We start from the raw sequence: 19,997 nt of genomic DNA, 5'->3' as shown, positions 1-19,997 counted from the left end.
TGAAACCCCTACAGGTTTCATTGCTTTTAAAAATCTTTTGTTGCCTTAATGGTGACTCACACTGTCTGAAGTAGCTTAGCAAAATTTATGGTTGTATCAAGTGCTCTCTCCTCACAATCATAATTAGTCCTCAACTGTATTGTACATCTTTTGTTGCTTTTATAGGCATCTATGTTCATTATCTTATATGAGCTTCATAACAATGGGCAGTATCATTTTCTAGATTGGAATAGTAATATTTCAAATATTGATAAGCCATACCCTATATTGAGCATTTAGTATATATGCCATTCACTGTCAGAGTGCATTACATATTTTACTTCACTTAATCCTACCAGCAATCCTGAGAAATAATTATTACCAGCCCACTCTACAGATCCTGAAACTGAAATGTAGAAAGGTTAAATAACTTGCCCCAGATCACACTGGATTACATGGCAAGGTGGATTTGATCCTGTGCCCAGGCCTCGTCTACCAGGGGAAGCTGTCATGGTTGTTTCTTAGGAGAACACAGCTAAGTAGCATAAGGAGCACAATATTTTTTTAAAGATGCTAAAACCGTGGCTTCAAGCATTAAAATGATTTGCCCAGAGTTTTCTTCTATTGCATATTCGCTTTGGTTTGTGTTCCAGCGGTGCCCTTATGGCATTTATTAACCCTATACTCTACTTAACTGTTTCTTATCTACCCTTCTTAACCCATTTACGCCTAGTGTTCCATTATTGGAACGTGAAGCTTGTGGGAGTTATTTATATCCTACCGCTCAAGGTCATTGCCAAGGTCTGATTTTTCACACACAAAAATTTGCAACCTCCAGCATAAATGGGTTAACAAACCTTAACAAACCCCACTGTATGGAATAAGCTTTTGTTAAATTAGCTGAAACACATCAATCAATTCACTACTTCTCTCCTCTGTCCTGTATCAAGGTTTTTAACCTATCTTTGGACTCAAAAGAATTTTAGACATTGGGCCAAAAAAAGACAGCAAATGGATTTTCTGATTAGAATGCTTATAAAGAGATATTGAGGATGCTGTTTCAGAAGATGAGTCACTGCCCCATGGCATGATTATCTAATCTCTTCACTTTCATTTTGGCATGGTGACAGACCTAACAAAAAATATAAAAGCTTTAAAGTTATATTTCTGTATCTTTAAAAGGTTAGAGGCAACTTCTTTGAACTTGGGAGGTGTTTAGTTTTGTAACATGAAGCAAAATCTCACTCACTTTTTTGCTAAATTCCTCATTTTGTGAAATAGCAATGCAAGCATTGATACCACAACTGATCCTGGGAGTTTGGAAGCCTCATTTTCTCTGTTCTTATGATATTTTACACAGATATTTCTTTCCACGGATACTTCATAGCATTCATAATGAGGTGTAGAAAAAACGAGATAAACGGATAAAAAGTGAAAGTAAGGGGAGCACAGATACAATAGAAGATGAAAGCCCAGACTAAAGTGAAATGTGGCATGCTGGTTCAAAGATGAGCTGCAGATTCATATTTGAGCTTTGTCTTGACCAACCAAAATGAAGTTACACTATCCGTTAGGAAATCATAAGCCCATTTCTAAGAGAGCAAACCTTTTCCTGACTCATGAAATTGACAGAATTGTCAAGGCTAGTGATACATGTTGCTCAATTATTTTCTCAGAAATATCTGGTGTCAGTACCCGCTGTGTGAGAGTACTCATTCTGGCTCCTTTTCCTGAACTGTCTGCGTTCTCATTTTTAAATCATTGCTAATTTAACCAAAGAAAAGTGGTATTTCCATGCGCATATTCATTGCAGCACTATTCACAATAGCAAAGTCATGGAATTAACCTAAATGCCCATCAATAATAGACTGGATAAAGAAAATGTGGTACATATGCAGCCATAAAAAGGAATGAGATCATGTCCTTTGCCAGGACATGGATGGAGTTGGAAACCATTATCCTCAGCAAACTATCATAGGAACAGAAAACCAAACACCACATGTTCTCACTTATAAGTGGGAACTGATTAATGAGAATACACAGACACATAAGGGGGAACAACACACACTGGGCACCTGTCGGGGGTTGGCGGGAGGGAGAGCATCAGGAAGAATAGCTAATGGATACTGGGCTTAATACCTAGGTGATGGGGATCTGTGCAGCAAACCACAATGGCGCATGTCTACCTATGCAACAGACCTGCACATCCTGCGCATGTACTCCGAGCTTAAAATAAACATTGAAAAAAAAATGATATCTCAGTTAACTTCCAGTTCATATATAATTAGTGAAGATGAAAACATTTTTCATACTTTTATTAGTCATTTGTATTAACTTGTATGAATTGTCAGTCTGCCTTGTGAGTATTTTTCTAAAAGGGGCTTTCATTTTTTATTGATTTCCACCAGTTGTTAACATAGAATGATAGTGAATTTTCTGTGTCTCAGAGGCAGTGTATGTTTATATGTAAGATGTTTAGAAGTTCAAGACTTTGAGAAGCGGTATTTAATTCTATAGTATCATCAATAGTGACCTAGGAAAATCCTTTAAAATGGAATTTGAATGCTTTTATACTGAGTGCTCACTTTAGGCACAGACCTCACCACTCCCTATTGTCTTACACTTTGTGACCTCCCTGGTCGTTTAAAGGCCATTTAATGTGGGACTCCTGTCCTCAGGCACTTAATAATGTTTCTGGCGTATAGTTTTCCTAGCATAAAAGAGCTTACTTGTGAGGAGGCGGGGGAGGTGACCAGCCCTTAGAAAACTTGCTACATGCTGTCTGAACTCCAATAACGTTAAAATTTGTTTCTGAGTTTCTTCTTACTTTTTTTTTTCCCATTTGTAAGATTTGTTTTTTCACCTCACATCAAAAGATATATTTCCCAGCATTCTAACATAGCATGGTTATTTTTAAGTAAGTGTTATCGTAACTGAATTGTTATTATGGCTTTTCTGATTATGTTGAAGCTCTGGTTGTCCCTGAGAGTTTCCAGACAGGGTTAATCTCTCTTCTAATAATTATTGGCTTTTGATCGTCTCCCAGGTTGAAAGCAAGGAGTGTCTGTGTGAGAAGAGAGTGGGGCTGCTTCTACTTCACCAGCAGCTTTGAGGTTTGGTCAGAAGTTTCTTGTCCTATAATACCATGAAAGGAGCACCAGGCTGATGTAATATAGGTAGTGTTTCTTAGCTTTCAGAAACAGAGACCCACTCAAGCTAGCTCAGGAAAGTAGGAGTTTGCTGTAAAGTGATGGAAAATCTAAGAACCAGAAGCTCACAGGAACAAATGCTAGTGAACAGTTTGGCTGTCTGCTATAATTCAACTGTGATTTTCCTGATTTCTTCTTCTTTATCTCCTTCTGTTGGCTGGTAACTTTCTCAACTGTCTTTTATTTGATTAATTGATTGATTGATTGATTGATTGACTGATTGGAGACAGGGTCTTGCTGTGGTACCCAGGTTTGAGTACAGTGGCACAGTCATAGCTCACTGCAGCTTCGAATTCCTTGGCTCAAGCGATCCTACCACCTCAGCCTCCCAAGTAGCTGGAACTACATGCGTGTAGCACCACACCTGGCTTAGTTGGGGTCTCACTATGTTGGCCAGACTGTCTCAAACTCTTGACCTCAAGCAATCCTTCCACCTTGGCCTCCCAAAGTGCTGGGAGTATAGGCATGGGCCACCCCTCAACTGTCTTTCAGTTCAGATTTTCAAGACAGCAAGACACAGCCCCTGGTGTAGCCTGGTAGCAAAAATCCATCCATCTCTGGCCAATGCATAGATTGGCTGTACTTGGTCCAAACAGCTATATTGGGTAAGGATGGACAACTAACTAGGGCCACAGAGCCATGGGCCAGGTTCTGAAACATCAGGAGATCTGGACTGCAATCCTAGCAGTGAAACCTTCTTCAAGGAACTTGGAGATTCTGCCCTGCAGATTTCCTAGCTTCAGAGTGAAAGGACCCAGCTAGAGGATCTTCGGAGGCTTGTGATGTCATGACTCTTCAGTATATGTTTGTTATGTGACACTTAAAAGAGGTTCATCCATGGTATAGAGGAAAAAGGAAAAGAAGGAGAGTTGGGCGGGACAACATTAAAAAAATAGAATAGAAGGTATTTCATCACTTGTGCAGACTGAATGCTAATATGGCTTTACTTATTTTGTCTTGTGTTTTGAATTGCCTCAGTATGAGGCAGTACACTTGAAATGCATATCAAATCCATTGCTAGATAATTGTCAGCTTGTCTGCTGTTTTGTATTCAACACGACTGAAGGAATGCTTTAAAGGAAAATGCGTAATTGCTTGGCAAATATAAATTTCGTTTTTTTGTAGAGCCAAAGTCCTGGTGATAAGGAAGCCTTAAAAGTGGAAGATTCCTTTTAGCAGGTTCTTCTGTTCCTATCCTTCTAGGACAAATTATGTTAAAGAGCTCAAGTTTAAAGTGGTGGTTTTTCCATATCTTTCACATTCTGATTATCAGCAGCTAGCTAGCTGATACTTACAGTAAAAACTACACTGAAAATTTACATTTAAATTGGACATACTATTTAGATAGTGTTTAACTGCTATAGAGTTTAGGGTATTATTTTATGCAACAGTCATAAATTGGTTAAGAGGTAAACATTTTGTGATAATGTGTCAAAATGGACTAGTGTGTTTTGGGATGTGGGCAGGCTGCCACCTGGCTGTCTCATAAGGGAGTCTGTCACCTGGTTAAAGACAAGAGGAGAAAAGCCTGTCCCATCCCTATAATTCACAATCCTTAGACTGGGGTCAGTCTTAGTGCCAAAAGATGACTTTAAATGTGATTATCCCTTAATCCTCTGTTTAAACCACTACCCCTACACTTCAAAAGATTGCCCTGCTTGTTAAGTTGGTTCTTGCTTGAGATTAATGAGTCTTTAAAAGTATTCAACAATGGCCAGATTGTCACCCTCACTAACTTGCATTGAATGGAATAGAATTAGGCGTCAGAGATTCTGCCTAGTCCCTCTGAAGTGGAATCTGTAATTTAGCCTTAGTTAAATATTAAGTAAATGTCTCTAGGGGGTTTATTATAAAAACTGCATTGGTTTGGTTTTGAAACACAATAAGGAAAAGGTTTGGTTTTAGTGTAGGTTTAAAAAAAAACTCTTAAAACTGGATTTGTGGTGAACAAATAAGTTTAGATCTCTCTAATTATCAACCATCATTACCAGAAAAATGATTCTCTTTTTTTAGGATGATGACTGGAAAACGTGCCCACATTCTTCCGTCCCTCTCTCCTTCCTTCCTGCTGCCTCTTCCCCACAGCTGCTAAGACTGCAATGCTGTTGGTGGAGTAGAATTGTAGCTGTCCCAGATAGAGTCTGTTGTTCCCCTCACCCCGGGACCATTTCTGATGCTTCATTTACTGTATCGTGTGGATGGGTGATGGCTTTAAAGCTTTGTCAGGTAGAAAATTGTTTGGATCATCAGGATCCTGGAGGCAGGAAAATTTTAAAGATGAAATTGGGTTGGATCTGCCAAAATGATGCAAAGAACTAAACACTTCATACAGAGTTTTATTGTGGAGTTAATCCTTCTTTCCTCCTTTTGGTCTTATGCTAGCTGTTAGTGTCTTACCGAGAAAAAACAAATAGTCATTGCCATGTTACATTTAGACCCCAAACCAAGGAGCATCCTGATATGGCAGAGGGTAAGGAACTCAGTTTCTCTCTTGCTGTGGCTAAACCTGATTTCTCCTCTACTGCCTGCGGGCAAATTTGTCCCCATAGAGGCTTCTTTACAAAGGTACCATTCCAGACTAGATTTTGTTCCAGGTTCTCTCCTACCCATTTGTAAAACAAGAGGAAAGATAATGAACCAATCTGTACGCCATGGAGGCCTTTCAGATAAAATTTTCAAACAAAATCTTAATTTTCTCTCTTTTTTAAACCAATCAATTCCATTTGCAAAGCTGCCGTCTTGAATTATTATGGTTCTCATGGAAGCTGTTCACTGCCCCTCTGCTATGTGTATAAGTACTTTACATGCAAGAACCCGTTTTACAGATGAGTACAACTGAAGTCCAAAGAGATGAAGTGGCTTGCTCAAAGGGACACAACCAGTAAATAGAATAGGTAGTGTTCATCCCTGGTGCTCTCTCTAAACCCCATCCATTCTTTTCCACTGTGCCATGTTGCCTCAGATGGTGAAACTTTACTCTTCTCCCCAGTCCAATTATTCAGAAATGTGCTTTGCCTATTTGGTTGGAAAGGTTCAGTTTAGCATCACAGTCTCATTTGCAAGTGCCTATATCTACAGCAGCCATATGTTACAGATTTTCTAGATATTTTCCTTCCAGTTCTCCATGCCTTGGTCCTGGTGTGTCCCCTTCCCACCCCCGCACTTGTCAGATTGTGTGTCCCAGATTTTTCACACGTACTCGAAAGGCCAGAGCATCACAGGGACCTAGCAGGGCGGAGAAGGGCTTTGGTACTTTTGTTTCCGAGCTGGAGGCCTGCAGAGGGCTGCCTGCAGATCCTGTGGGCTTGTCATTCCTGGGCCCATGTTCTACTTCCTTATCCTATTCTGCAAAGCAGCCAAGTGGAAAAGAAGGAGTGAGGGAAAGAGCAGGCCCTTTGTCCCTGTTAGGAGCTAGGGATTTGACCTAAGGGGAATGGGTATTTTTCTTGTCAATTCCTCCCCCTACACGAATTTCCCAGGCTTCTTGCCTCTGCCTGCCTTCATCTTCCCCACACCCCAGGCCTGTCCAGCTCCCGTGTGAGTGACAAGGAGCCTCCAACCCCTCACCAGCTCTCCGGTCGCATTTGAAGATTAGCAAGTGTTCCCCATGCTGGGAAGGGATAGGAGAGGCTTTCCTTGGTTAAGTGCTCTATCTGTTCACAGCTAAAGAGGCCACAGTTTATTTTGGCCTCTGGGATTTTCTGAAAGCTTGAGAACTGCAAAACAAATGCAGTCTTTAACTTAACTGCTGTTACTGCTTCTCTTCCCATTCCTTTCACCAGCACAGAGTGGGGTTTCCCAGGGAGCCCTCTCTAGTTAGAGGGCCCGGCCTCAGGGAACTGGCCTTGACCTCCATTCCTCTCTTGTGGGTTTGGCTGCCACAGGATGCCTCTCAGGCTGTTTTGGTGTAGTGGCCTCGATGGGCTGCACGGTGGCAGGGAGGTACTGCGTTTGCTATGCGGAAGCTGGGCCTTAGCCAGCCGAGGCTACCTCTGGGAAACTGAGGCTTTCTGAATTTGACTCCGTGGGTGCCAGCCCCTCTCTCTGGACGTCTGCCCTCCCCCAGCATTCCTGACCATCTCCTGGTGCCTGAGGCCCCGGCCCCAGTGGTCTCCTTGCTTGCGTACCCTTGTTTTTATTTATTATTATCATCATCGTTATTATTATTATTCCGTCCTCCGTGAGGTGGAATGAAGGGTCTTGAATAAATAATTTGCAAAAAGCCACAATATGGCTGCTTATGAATAAATAACATTATAGAATTTGTAAACATGAGCCACATGTGGCTGTGTGGCCATAGTTTGGCTATTCCTTCAATGAGTATGGACTATTTGCCAGCTTTCAAGATATTCACTCTCTGTGTGGCAAGAGCCATCATTTACAAGTCCTGACTACGTGCTAGATGCGGGGCTGTGGCCTTTATAAATATTCTTGAGCGAAGTGTAGGCACTACTATTATGACTCTCATTTTAAGGGGAGGAAACCACGTGAGAAGGCCAGCCAAGCTGACATGGCCAGAGGTGTAGAGCCTAGATTCGAACCAGTAACTATCTGATTCCAGAATCCTGGCTGTGAGCTTCTGTACTCTGCTCTAACCTTTTCCCTTAATTATGGTATATATTAAGGCTTTTTTTGTCTGTATTCAACATGTTCCAATAAATTTCATTTTTCATTTTGCAGGTAGTAAACCAAATTAATTAAACATTTTTAATTTTTAAAAATTAATTTTTTTTTCTTAAATCCTACTGTTTGATTTGAGAGTAATTCACCTTTTCCTGCCATCTGTCTCTCTGTCCTTTGTTGTGTTTGATCTCAGCATACAGTTTATATCATGCTCAGGATAAGTGGTTTGACATAAGATTAGAAATGACTTATAACTCATGATGAATGTGTGAGAAATGGAATGGACATTGGAGAAGACTCACGAGTCTTTTAACCTAAAAGGAATAATTGAATCAAAGGATGGTTTGTTCCTCTTAAGAATTAGGAGACCTGGTTTATAATCCAATTGAAAATTGCTCAGCCTCTATTTATTTTACCTAGCCCATGTTTTTCTGGTAAGGTAGAATGGGAAATCCAAAGGGAAGACATAGCCAGGTTGGGATGCGCTTATAGCCCGCTGGATGTTACAAGTGTGCAATGAATTGTAGTTCAGCCTTTACTAATAACTAACAAATTGACGTTTCTCTGGGCCTCAGTCCAACCATCTGTGAAATGTGAAGTTGAACAAAATGACCACAGGGCCCCTCTCATTTGGAAAGTTTTATGATGATAAAAATACTGGTGGTGATGCATCTTATAGGATATTTAGTCTTTTTCATCATATGCCATAGCTTCAACCATGCATCTGCCATATGTTGTGCCAAACCCCTATTAACCTCAGTAGAGAAGACACCAGGTTCAAGAGGCCAAAGAAGAGACCCGGAGTGAGCAAACGAGACATGGGGTTTTATTAGGGGCTTGCATAGGAGAGACAGTCCGGCGGCAGTGCACTGGCAACATATCCGTCCTCCTCCTGTCCAGTGGTGGCAGGCTGGACAACATAACCGTGCAGCCCAGTGGCGGTGGGCTGGACAGAAACTCTGCAGCCACTTGCAAATAGCATGCAGTTTGTATAGCATTTCACTTAACACCCACCTCCCTTCCACCAATAAAGAAGAGCTCCGCTTGGCAACCTTCATTTAACTCAACTCAGGGCCTCAATCCCCTGTACAACCCATACTCCACAGGACAGGAGTGGGGTTCGGATGTTTATCATAGAGAATAAGCAAATCTGCACATTGGCCACTCCTGGATTCCCTAGCTCAGAACATACATTCAGGTGCATCAGCCTTACAGGGTCATTCTAAATGTGTACCTAAATTATTGCTATCAGGTGCGTTTACCTTGCACCCTGTAAAATCTCTCCTGGGTGACCCCCACACAACTGACTGGGTTGGTTTCTACCAACTTTCCTGTGGTCCCCCATGATAGGGAGAGGACACAATCATTAATGGTCCTCTGTGAGAGGGGTCCTTAGGGACAGGGGTCCCCTAACCCTGGGCCAGGGACTGGTACTGTAACCTGTTAGGAACCGGGTCACACAGTAGGAGGTGAGCAGCGAGTGAGCAAGCATTACTGCCTGAGCTCCATTTCCTGTCCAATCAGCAGTGGCATTAGATTATCATAGGAGCACGGACCCTATTGTGAACTGTGCATGCAAGGGATCGAGGTTGTGCACTCCTTATGAGACTCTAACTGATGTCTGATGATCTGAGGTGGAACAGTTTCATCCTAAAAGCATCTTCCCCCAGCCCCTATCTGCAGAAAACTTGTCTTCCGTAATACAGATCCCAGTGCTAAATAGCCTGGGAACTGCTGCTTAAGGAGATACTGGTTGAAACTATCCTAAGTTTGAGTCACTAGGAATCATGTGGCCTTAGAAATACAAGCCCAAAGGGTGTGCAATTCCATGTGAGTTCAGGGCTCCCCTAGTCCAGGCACAAAGGCATGAAGAACATCAAACATGCAAGCCTTACTCTCAGCTTAGGGGTGTGTGTGTGTGTGTGTGTGTGTGTGTGTGTGTGTGTGTGTACAAACATAGACACACATACAAATTCATTGTTTGCATAGCATATACTCAGATTTAATAGAAACAGATGTTAGGTTTTTGTTCCTTTTAAACTTAAATTACTTCTGGCATTCACAGACACTGAAATCAGAGGGGGAAAATGTTTTGTTCAATTTGAAAATGCTTTTCGAATACATAGCAATTTGATTCTGGGGATTGGGGAATGACATTCTGAAGGTTTTCCACAAAAACTGTAACTTGGAAATTAGCAAGTTGTGAGCAGCAGTAAGCTTGCTTCCTTTTAAATTAATACTGGTGAAACAAACAAAGGCTAAATGAGTAAAATAAGAGAGTTGATTTATTTTATTAGGCCATAATTGAGGATCTAGACAAAGGAAAACATTAAACCTTGTATTTACTACAAATTCTACAAGTAATCGCACACCTGTAACACTACTGCCAGCAGGATGAGCCCATCCAAGCCCACCCTCAAGGGTTTCTTAAACAAATTCTGCAAAATAAATAGAGGTTGAACAATTTTCAATGTTTGTCTACATAACTGGAAAAAATATTTAGCATGAAGGAATAGACACAAGGTGATGGACTAAAAGTCTCCATTTTTTTCTGTAGCCAGTGAGGACTGTATGTTGGCTGTTAATTAGAATATATTAAGAAAAAAAGAAAGATCAGGGCTCATTGACTTGGGTAAGCATTTTAAACAAGCTAAAGGTTGTTTCAGGCCTTTGTCTTTTTGGAGGCTGAAATTAGAAATTTAAACCTAAATTTATACCATAGAAAGCTTTTAGAATGTATGTTAGAGACTGAGCTTTTAAAAAAAAAAAGTCTTCTCATCTACAAAGGATGATTGACTATTTGTCCTACAGGGCAATCAAAAGGGTGTGTCTTTAACACTGAAAGGATTAAATCATTAAAACTCTGTGGGCTGGGTGTGATGGCTCACGCCTGTAATCCCAGCACTTTGGGAGGCCGAGGCAGGTCGATCACTGAGGTCAGGAGTTCAAGACCAGCTTGACCAACATGGAGAAACCCCATCTCTACTAAAAATACAAAATTAGCCAGGCATGGTGGCGCATGCCTGTAATCCCAGCTACTCGGGAGGCTGAGGCAGGAGAATCACTTGAACCCGGGAGATGGAGGTTGCAGTGAGCCGAGATCATGCCATTGCCCTCCGGCCTGGGCAACAAAAGCAAAACTCTGTCTCAAAAATAAATAAATAAAATAAAAAATAAAACTCTGTGAAAGCCTGAGTTGCAGAAAACCAGGTGCCTGTCTTTGTTTAAAACATTTCAGCTACCTAAAAGGATGTGTTTAAGGATGTGCTCATCTATATCTAGCCCTTGTGGATGTTAATTTTGAGTAAGTTTCTATATTCATGAGAAACATACTTTTATATAGGAGATACAAAACCACCTAGAACCTTTTTAGTATGTCACCTTTAAGATTAAAATATAAAGAGCCATGCATGGGATGGACCCTGGTTCAGGAAATATACTTGGTAAGTGGAACAGGGGTTTTCCGAGTGAGGTCATCCCAAAAGCTAAGGGGAACAGGCACTCAAATCAAAACCCAGGCAATGACAAATACTCTTACAGGATCACTTGGACATTTATCAGCCTTTGAAATCCAAAATTCCAAGATTATGTACATTTATTGCTTTGTTTGAGTTCTTTTTGAGACAGGGTCTTGCTCTGTTGCCCAGGCTAAAGTGCAGTGGTGCAATCACAGCTCACTGCAGCCTAGACTTCCTAGACTTAAGTGATCCTCCAACCTCAGTCTACCAAGTAGCTGGGACCACAGGTACAAGCCAACACACCTGGCTAATTTTTTTTTTTTTGTAAAGGCAAGGTCTCACTATGTTACCCAGGCTGGTCTCTAACTCCTGGGCTCAAGAGATCCTTTCATCTTGGCCTCTCAAAGTCCTGGGATTATAGGGATGAGCCACTGCACCCAGCAGTTATGTGCATTTGAACACTAGAGGTTGATATGAGTGAGAAGACAGGCATGAGCCTTAGTAATCTTTTTAAAAGCATCTCATAAAACAGCTTCTGAATCTTGTATTCTTATAGATTCATCAAGCCTAGGTTTCCACTTGTAGTTTTTTGGTTTGTCTTGTAACCCTGAACATAATTCATTAATTATCTATAGCAACACTTTCTTCCTAAACTGTGTCTGGGTGTGCCAGTAAGTCTGTAAAACATGTAAAAGAAGATTTTAATGTGCTTGCCCAGTAAGATGATGTGATTGTACTCCAGTAATGATTGTCTCATGTCAGCTCTTCACCCCTAGGAACCATGAGTCAGTTATTATTTCTAAAAATAATCTTTAAGATGGCATAGCACTTCTAAATGTATTTTTTTTTTTTTTGAGACGGAGTCTTGATCTGTCACCCAGGCTGGAGTGCAGTGCTGTGATCATAGCTCACTGCAGCCTCAAACTCCTGAACTCAAGAAATCCCCCTGCCTCAGCTTCCTGAGCAGCTGGGACTACAGATAGGTACCACCATGCCTGGCTGAGTTTTTAATTTTTTTGTAGAGACAGGGTCCATTTTCACACTGCTGTAAAGATACTACCTGAGGCTGGGTAATTTATAAACAAAGGAGGTTCAATTGACCCACAGCTCTGCATGGCTGGGGAGGCAAAACTCACAGTCATGGAGGAAGGGGAAGCAGGCACATCTTACATGGCAGCAGGCAGGAGAGAGTGAGCAAGAGCAGAGGAAACTGCCTTATAAAACCATCAGATCTCATGAAAACTCACTATCATGAGAACAGCATGGGGGGAACCTCCCCCATGATCCAGTCACCTCCCATCTAGTCCTTCCCTCAACAGGTGCAGATTATGGGGGTTACCATTTGAGATGAGAGTTGAGTGGGGACACAGAGCCAAACCATATTATTCTGCCCCTGGCGCTTCCCAAATCTCACATCCTCACATTTCAACACACAATCATGCCTTCCCAACAGCCCCCCAAAGTCTTAACTCATTTCAGTATTAATCAAAAAATCCACAGTCCAAAGTCTCATCTGAGACAAGGCAAGTCCCTTCCACCTATCAACCAGTAAAATCAAAAACAAGTTAGTTCCTTCCAAGATACAATGGGGGTACAGGCATTGGGTAAATACATTCATTCCAAATGAGAGAAATTGGCCAAAACAAAGGGGCTACAGACCCCATGCATGTCTAAAATCCAGCAGGGCAATCATTAAATCTTAGAAGCTTCAAAATGATCTCCTTTGACTCCATGTCTCACATCCGTAAGAGTGCACTCCCACAGCCTTGGGCAGCTCCTTCATATGCTGGCATTGAGTGCCTGCAGCTTTTTCAGACACATGGTGCAAGCTGTCAGTGGATCTACCATTCTGGGGCCTGGAGGACAGTAGCCCTCTTCTCCTAGACTCACTAGGCAATGCCCCAATGGGGACTCTGTGTGAAGGCTCCAACCCCACATTTCCTTTCCCCACTGCCCTAACAGAGGTTCTCCATGAGGCCTCCACCCCTGCAGCAAATTTCTGCCTAGACATCCAGGCGGTCCCATACATCCTCTAAAATCTAGATGGGTGTTCCCAAACCTCAGTTCTTGACTTCTGTGTGCCCATGGGCCCAACACCATGTGGAAGCCACCAAGGCTTGGGGCTTGCACCCTCTGAAGCAATGGCCTGAACTATACGTTGGCCCCTTTTAGCCACAGCTGGAGCTGAATCAGCTGGGACACAGGGCACCAAATCCTGAGGCTGCATAGAGCAGGGAGGCCCTGGGTCCTGCCCACTAAACCATTTTTTCCTCCTAGGCCTCTGGGCCTGTGATAGAGGGCCCAGATCTCTGAAATGCTCTGGAGACATTTTCCCTGTTGTCTTGGCAATTAGAATTTGGCTCCTTGTTACTTATGCAAATTTCTGCAGCCAGCTTGAATTTTTCCCCAGAAAATGGGTTTTCCTTTCCTATGGCATCATCAGGCTACAAATTTTCCAAACTTTTATGCTCTGCTTCCCTTTTAAACATAAGTTCCAATTTCAGATAATCTCTCTCATGTTCAAAGTTCCACAGATCTCTTGGGTAGGGGCAAAATGCCAGCAGTCTCTTTGTTTAAAGCATAGCTAGAGTGACCTTTGCTCCAGTTACCAGGATGTTCCTCATTTCCATAGGAACCACCTCAGCCTGAACTTCATTGTCCATATTACTATCAGCATTCTGGTCAAAACCATTTAACAACTCTCTAGGAAGTTCCAAATTTTCCTTCGTCTGCCTGTCATCTTCTGAGCCCTCTAAACAGTTCCAACCTTTGCCCATTACGCAGTTCCAAAGTCACTTCCACATTTCCAAGTATCTTTATAGCAGTGCCCCACTACTTTGGTACCATCTTACTGTATTAGTTGATTTTCACACTGCTATGAAGATACTCTCCAAGACTGGGTAATTTATAAACAAAGGAGGTTCAATTGACCCACAGTTCTGCATGGCTGGGAAGGCCCCAGGAAACTCACAATCATGGCGGAAAAGGAAGAGGCACATCTTACAAGGTGGCAGGTGAGAGAGAGGAAGCAAGAGCAGGGAAAACTGCCTTATAAAACTATTGGATCTCATGAGAACTCACTCACTATCACGAGAACAGCATGGGGGAAACTGCCCCCATGATCAAATTACTTCCCACCTGGGCCCTCTTTCCACATGTGTGGATCACAGGAATTACCATCCAAGATGATATTTGAGTGAGGACAAAGGGGCCAAACCATATCACAAGTCTCACTTTGTTGCCAAGGCTGGTCTCTCACTCCTAGATTACAGCAGTCCTCCTGCCTTGGCCTCCCAAAGCACTGAGATTATAGCCATGAGCCACTGCACTCAGCCTAAATGTATTCTTAACTAAGTCTAACATTAATTTTGTAAAGCATTAATATCTGCATTTACATATGATGAAACTGAAGGTGAGACATTAATAACATCAGAGCTCATTCTCAAGCCAGGCTTCTTTTTACTTCATCATACTGTTAGGCCTAAAATTAATGATCTCTTTGGAGTGTTACATAAGATTTATAGGAGGCTATTGGTTTGGCCCAACAGACCAAACCAAAATGGAGTCACTCATGCTAAAGTTCCACATCACCAAATCAAAACTAGTCTGTTCATTTGACCTTCTGAGAGAGAGAATAGCCATAAAGGCCAGTTTCAATGGGCAAGATAATTAATTTCCCTCTATTTTAATCCGTATAAAAAAGCAACCTGATGTCAACTAATCAGTCATTTTTCTATTATTCTATTTCCCTATTCTCACCTTTCAAGGAAAGTAACTTCAAAACCACCAAACTGCTTTTTATTCTCTGTTTTGGCTTTCCTCAGCCCTTCCCTGTCTGTAAAACCAGCCTCCTCTGCTGAGCCCATTGGAACACTCCTTCTATTTTATGGAATGAAGTGTTGCCCAATTCTAGAATCGCAAATGAAGCCAATTAAGATTTTCAAAGGATCCCAGCTGCACTGAGCACTGGGAAGAAAAAAGATTTTTTAAAAAAATCCTTAAGCTAAATTTGTTGTAATTTTGTCTCTTGACAGGAGGAAATGAAGAGTTTTGGAAAGGGCCCAAAAGGCTGGACTGTAGGCGGTAGAGATAGAGAGAATGTTCACGAATGAGCAAATATACTCCTTATGAAATTTCAGAGAAATGGGTAATGAGACTGACTAGTCAGGGAAATGCTGGGAGGAGGCAGTGGTGGTCTCCCAGGTCACCTTGCCAGCCCACGGCTGCCCAACTTTCACTTGTGTCTTCACTGAATAGCTATGTGTTCACATGAGACATACTGAGGGCACCAGTTCGGCCCTGTGTGTGCAGTTCCATGACTGTCACCAAGTGGTCCACAGTCACATATGTATCCAAAATCTTGGCATGAGGCTTTCTCTAAGGGGAGTTAACCAAGAGCATAAATTCACCCCCAAAACAATTGTATAACTAGTCACTGTAAGATATATGAGGCCAATGAGAGCAGGATTTAAACATTTGCCAAAGACTGTATCTCTCTTTTTTCCCCCTGTTCATTTTAAAAGGAAGTTTGTGTTTTTCTCTGTGCTAGAAGTCCTGGCCTTGCCTAGCATCAGTCTCTCAGAAAGTTCCTGGAGGCTTTCCTTTAACTTTCCCTTAATAAGAGTTGCTAAGGCAGGAGAATTGACTGAACCCAGGAGGTGGAGGTAGCAGTGAGGTGAGATCGTGCCACTGCACTCCAGCCCGGGTGACAGAGTAAGACTCTGTCTCAAAAAAAAAAAAAAGTTGCTGGTGGTTTGAAAACCTGAAGGAGTTTGCTGATGTCAGAGCTTACTTTAAATTATTTGCACGTAGCCAGGCATGGTGGCTCATGCCTGTAATCCCAGCACCTTGGGAGGCTGAGGAGGGAGGATTGCTTGAGGCCAGGAGTTTGAGACCAGCCTGGGCAACAAAGTGAGTCCATATCTCAACAAAACATTAAAAAATTAGTCAGGTGTGGTGGCATGTGCCTATGGGCCCCACTACTCGGGGGACTGAGGTGGAAGGATCACCCGAGCTCAGGACGTTGAGGCTGCAGTGAGCCATATTCATGCCACTGTACTCCAGCCTGGAAAACAGAGCAAGGCCCCATCTCAAAAAAAATAAAAATTTTAAAAAAAAAAATCTATCTGCACCGAAGTCCTTTTATATTCAAGTTTTCTCCTGCAAATGAAAAACTGTTAGAGAATATCCTCAAGATCTCTTGGCTTAAAAATGAGAGGAAGAAAAATGGCCTTGTTGAATTTTCCTTGAGCTCTCTATGCTGCTAGAAAACAGAAACCATGAAGATAATCCTCCCACTTTTTTTTGTGTTCCAAGAAAGGATTTACTACAAGGAACCCCCCTTCTCCCTGTGGCTTAGATAAGACCCACAGATGCCTCCCTTGTTTATTAGTGACAAGGCCAGACACAGACTCTCCAAATTCCCATTCTTTGGCTCATAAATGATTAGCTGAACTCTGTCCCCCTGGTCAGTCTGGACGAAATACCTGCCACCTTGACTTGACCAAACTTTAAAGTTTCTCTCCACCTGTAGACCCCTGAACTTTGACCCACCCTTACCAAACTGCCCCTTCTGAGAATAGGCTGACGTCAGGGTACACACGGTTTTAGTATCCTGACCCACCTTTACCTTCCATTTCACTTCCCCACATCCAGTTCTCCTGAGCCTTGTGCATTCTTCTCTAAGTAATAGAAAAGCCCGTTCCTCCTTTACATTCGAGACACTTGCAGACCTCTTGGTCTCTGTATCACATAGTGCCCCCACTCCCTTCGTGCAAGAATCCTTTCGAATGACATCTCTCCTTACCTAAATCCAGATTTGCTTTTTATTTGACAAAGATAATAAGTAAATAAAGCACAGAGTTCCACCCTACAGTACTTGTGCCTGCCTGTGGAGATGTCTCTTAACACAGGGCAACGTGAAACACAGATGTAAAACAGTTCCCATCCATGAGGTCTTCACTTCTCAGATTGAGACGCTTTCCAAAGTAGTAAGCAGAGCCTTATTCTCCAGGGAGCCAGGGTTGTTGCATTTATTCATTTAATAAAGACTTGGACGTCGACAGACCCTGGTAATTTTGTATTCTGAACATTTCTGGAAACATTCCCTCCATTCAGGCCTGCATCATCTTTATTTTGCACTATCGCGGTAGATGTTCTCATCAGTCTCCCTCAGGCTATTCTTATGCCTTCAAATCCATCCTCCCCACAGCATTTAGTGATCTATCTCAAATGCAGATGTGAACTTTTAAAAACATGTAATGTCTAAGCACCTTAAAATTAACTACAAGGCCTCTCACAGTCAGACTTCTGCCCCAGTCTCCACCTCTAGCCCTTTCCCCTGTCTGTTCTTGTCTCTGGTGAGACCCCCCACCATCCCCTACATATCCAATAGGTACATATTCTACTTTGTGCTCCTTTTCTGGTGTTCCTCTGCCTTTCATGCTCTCACCATTCCTGCCTGCTACCCGCTTTACTCCTGCTAAGTCTCAGTGCAGTCATCATCTCTAGAAAAGCCACTCTGCCTCCTGTATCTGCATTCCCTCCCAGTTGGTTTCTTATTGCTTCTTGAACCTGGCATCTGGCAGCAATTCAATAAATAAATATTGGGTAACAAATAAAGGCTATTTCTACAAAGGTGATTTAAGAGATGCCCCCTACAGAAGCACCTAGGTAAAGAGGTCATTGCAGTTCAGGATGATAAAGATATATGGAGATCATCTATAAAGTACTACAGTAGCATCCTAGAGGTCTTTTTAAAATGGAATTGTTTCCATCTTAATGGAATGGCTCCCCATTAGCCCTGATGGAAAGTTGGGAAACAAATTTGGCCAAGGTTATCTCAAGGTGTTTGCAGGATGAAAATAGAAATTCTACACATTCCTGAACTGCTCAGGAGTCTTTAAACCAGAAACCAACTTTTATTTGCTTTTTGAAAAAAGCGTCAGATCTCTTTCTTCTTCTTTGTTTTTTTTTTTGTTGTTGTTAGACGGAGTCCTGCTCTGTCACCCAGGCTGCAGTGCAATAGTGCAATCTCGGCTCACTGCAACCTCCACCTCCCAGGTTCAGGTGATTCTCCTGCCTCAGCCTCCCGAGTAGCTGGGACTGTGTCACCACACCCAGCTAATTTTTGTATTTTTAGTAGAGATAGGGTTTCACCATGTTGGCCAGGCTGGTCTCAAACTCCTGACTTCAAGTGATCCACCTGCCTTGGCCTCCCAAAGCACTGGGATTACAGGCCTGAGCCACTGCACGTAGCAGATCTCTTTCTTAACCTTGTAATTGGTGAGCAACAACCTTTAAATATATTTAGTCATTTGTTCATTCATTTAACAAATACTTGGCAAGGGCCTACTATGTGCTAAGTGGTACAGATTATGCCATTGGTACATTATTATGTCAAGTGGTACAGATTAAGCAATGTACAAGACAGACTCCATCCTGCTCTGGGGTTCATATGTAGGCAAAACAGACAATAACAAGTAATCAATACAGGAATTAAATATTGTACAACTACTGTTAGGACATGATCAGGGAAGAGCAGAAGCCTACTTTAAAGAAGGTGGTTGGAGAGGGGCACTTTGTACCAGTTTCCTTTAACTTAAGTCTTGACGGATGAGGAGCCAGCCTCATGAGGCCCCTGGGGGAGAGAGTCCCAGGCCAAGAAAATCTCAAAGCAGGAGAAAACTTATCCCGTGGAGGAGTAAGAGAAGCTGATATGGCTCAGCAGAGGTAGAAATGACTTTCTCCTAGAAGCTTCCAGGAGACCACAGGCTCCTGGGTTACTTCACACAGGACACCTTCTCAGTCCCCTTGTGTGATTGTAGAGAGTGTAGCCCCTTTGGGAGACCTGAGTTCAGTGTTGCCTCAACCATCAACTCACCCTGAGATCATGGATTGTTACTTCACTGATTGAGACTTGGGTTCTCTCATATGTAATAAGCAGAGGTTGGATGAGGTGCCCTCAACTCTGTATACTATGATGCTATTAACATTAATTAGTATGATCACTTCAGCATCACATATACTAAAAGTTGAAATGATACAGAGAAGATTAGCAGGGCCCCTCAGCAAGGATGACATGTCAATTCATGGAGCATTCCATTTTTTTAATGGCAGCCAATATATCTGGGACGTTTGAAGAAGCCAACATGGTCTCCTGGCCCAAAGAAAACATTAATTACTAAATGATCACTGAATCTCAACAGGCATCATTCATTCATTTAAAAAAATATTGTATTCTGAACATTTTAAAAAATGAATGAATGAATGAATGAATGAATTTTTTTTTTCAAAAAAAAAAATTTTTGAGCACTTAAACTGCCAGATACTGTTCCAGACTCTGGGCCACACAAAGGCAGAGCATCCACTCAGGGTGAAGATGAGGCTGATAAAATAAAAATATATAGTCTAAATGCAGGCAGGGTATAAAGTTGTATGAAGAAAAACAGAAATAGGATATGAGGAGAGAGTAACGACAGGCATGCCGTGTTAAGTGAGGTGGTCAGAGAAGACCTTTCAGAGGCAGTGTTTGTGTACAGGACCGACTTTACTTATAATTTACTTATAACTCCTATTTAAATTGTTTATGGCGAGTTTAGAATGTTTGAAATGTACAGTCATCCTTTCTGGTTGATTTCTGTGTTCATGTGGAAACCAGTATTTCTCAGAAGTCTAAATTCTCCAGCAAGCAAGCCTTCTGAGAAGATAGCTAAATTTAAAAAATTAC

The 19,997-nt window shown here is 42.1% G+C and overlaps 1 protein-coding gene and 1 non-coding gene across 4 annotated transcripts in view; both read left to right on the top strand.

The window, feature by feature from the left end:
- Nucleotides 1-19,997, top strand: part of SGPP2 (sphingosine-1-phosphate phosphatase 2) — a 126,961-nt gene that overhangs the window by 55,666 nt on the left and 51,298 nt on the right. The gene's annotated exons all lie outside the window — the stretch shown is intronic.
- LOC116809800 (U6 spliceosomal RNA) lies at nucleotides 19,272-19,379 on the top strand. The gene has a single exon (XR_004369985.1). It is a non-coding gene; the product is annotated as a U6 spliceosomal RNA (small nuclear RNA).

The sequence above is a fragment of the Hylobates moloch genome, unplaced genomic scaffold (genome assembly GCF_009828535.3).
Source record: "Hylobates moloch isolate HMO894 unplaced genomic scaffold, HMol_V3 SCAFFOLD_1, whole genome shotgun sequence".
Taxonomy (NCBI): Eukaryota; Metazoa; Chordata; class Mammalia; order Primates; family Hylobatidae; genus Hylobates; species Hylobates moloch.
This window is presented reverse-complemented; position numbering and strand designations above follow the sequence as displayed.